Source organism: Oratosquilla oratoria, chromosome 40 (genome assembly GCF_046742065.1).
Source record: "Oratosquilla oratoria isolate Oo_2021 chromosome 40, ASM4674206v1, whole genome shotgun sequence".
NCBI classification, from domain to species: domain Eukaryota; kingdom Metazoa; phylum Arthropoda; class Malacostraca; order Stomatopoda; family Squillidae; genus Oratosquilla; species Oratosquilla oratoria.
Window position 1 is genome coordinate 13578183 of NC_134816.1, and position 2500 is coordinate 13580682.

Below are 2500 nucleotides of genomic sequence, written 5' to 3' on the forward strand. Positions count from 1 at the left end.
AGCCATTGGTGCTGCTCATATTGGATTTTGTCGAGCACGTACTTGACTGCTTCATATTTCTCTTTGAGAGTTGTGGAGTGCGCAAGAGGAATTGAGGCGAACTCGTTCCCGTTGTGGATGAGCACACTCTTCAAAGAGCGCTTGCTACTGTCTATGAAGAGTCGCCAATCTCTCGGATCATATTGAGGAGCGCCGAGTTTAACAAGAAGACCGGCGACATCTCGGCAGTACACGAGGTCTTCCTCTTGGCAGAAGTAGCCCATGTAGTCCTGATGCCTTCTACGAAAGAACGTGATACGCGCGTCCTCGCCGAGTAGATTTTTCTCTTTGAGTCTGGAGGCCAACAGCTCGGCGGAAGTCTTCGACAAGCTGAGATCCCGAACCAGATCATTAAGCTCACATTGTGAAAAGGGCTGCGGACCATCTTGTGTTTCATACTCTTCTTCTGTATCTCCTCCCTCATATGCAGTGGTGGCCTCGTCGTCGCTGTCAGGAAGCTCTCTGCACGCTGGTACAGGAAGTTCTTCGCAGTGAGCAACTGGACGGCGGGCAGATGGAAGGTCGGGGTACTGGAGGCTGCTCCGATTCTTCCGGTTGATGCCAGTAGTATTGATGGCGCAGAAGTAACAATCCGATTCATGGTCAGACGGCTCCCTCCAAACCATCGGAATCCCAAACTTCAGTGAAGTTTTTGTGCCCTTCGTCCACCGCCGGAGGTATTCCACGCACGTCATGCACACCGTGTGCGGTGCCCAGGACTTATCTTGGTCACCCAGCTTGACTTGAAAGTAAGCCTGGTATGCGCGCTTCACAAAGCTTGTGATGCTCTTCCTGTGCATTGACAGCGTGTATTCTCCGCAAATGTAGCAGAAAATGTCAGGATTATTCCTGCATGACCGTCGCGCCGAAGCCATATCAATACCCTGAAAAGAAAGAAATAAGTCAATTAGTCAATTTCAAACAGAAACACACCAGAAGCAACCATTTATATATGAATAATTCGCTATATTCTTCAAGAAAAATAGGATTGAACTCAAAACCCTTCAAATTATCATATGTATAGCTCGTCAGGTAGGCCTATGGCTGTATCTCAAAAAGTTGACCTGATTGAGCAAAACCAATGTGATATTCGGACTCAGAACACCAAAATTAGTCTAAATCAGCTGAGAAACCCCTGACGATTTTTTGGCTGTTACCCAGTGTAATGAATCACAAAAGAGCAAGTGAAAATAGCAAGTAAATAACAGATAGAAAATGAAAAGAAAGAAAAAAGAATCTTCTTAATGAAAAGGCCGTGCAGTATCTCTGAGCCAACGCAACCGCTGTACTGCTCTGAAAATAATAAACAGCTCCAAACTTTAAAGGTTGCGGTGACGAAGGGAAGAACTAAACCAGAGACTTTACTACTCCTAATATAAGCTTTTAGCGTCGGGGACCCACTCTTAAACTTCTGCCCACTTTAGCTGCTGGAGATGTAATCACGAGAGAGAAATGAGATTTGACAACAATAGCACTATGTACATATGAACATTTCCAACTCAAGAGGTTTCTTTATGGAGCAGGGTGGAGGGGAGTGGGAAATGGAATGGGTGGGAGTGGTTTCTATGCCTTTTTCTTTTTGGCTACCCCCGTGTTGGGGGAAAAGCTTTTGGTATATGTCTGTCTCTACTAAAGTGTATATATATATATATATATATATATATATATATATATACATTATATATATATATATATACCTACATATATATACATATATATGTATATATATATTCTATATACATATATATATGCATATATATATATATACATACACACACACACACACACACACACACACACACACACACACACATCTATATATGTGTATATATATATATATATATACATATATATATTCATATATGTATATATATATATATATATATATGTATATGTACATATACCAAGGCTTTCCCCCCCTTACAAGGGAGGTAGCCAAAAAGGGAAAGGCATAAAAACACTCCCACCCATTTCATCCTTAAATACACTCCACACCCCACCCACCCTACCCCGCATCTGAGCACCTCCTGGATGACGGGTCATCCCTGCACCTTGCCCACCGCCCTGGGTCAGAAGCAGTGTCGCAAGACACAGCACATCCACAGCGAGGCCGCTTCATTTAATCGGCGACCCCCCCTCTCTGTCCCCCCTTGCATATAAGGAGAGGACGGGGAGAAATCCCTTCGGGCTGCGTCAAAATTTGCTCACACATACTACCTCACCCCCACCCCCCGCCCATTCCTCCTCATGCAATCACAACATCATCCATATACAACCATTCTCCACTCACCTCTGTCTTCCGTCCTCTCCCTACCTTCCTCAACAGACATTCCCCTCTTCCCCAAGCCCCCTTCACCCCATCCATCCACCTCATCCTAGGACGTCCCTTCATGTTCACTCCCTCCACATCTGCCTTCCATACCTCTTTTACTAGTCTTTCTTCACTCATTCTTTCCATGTG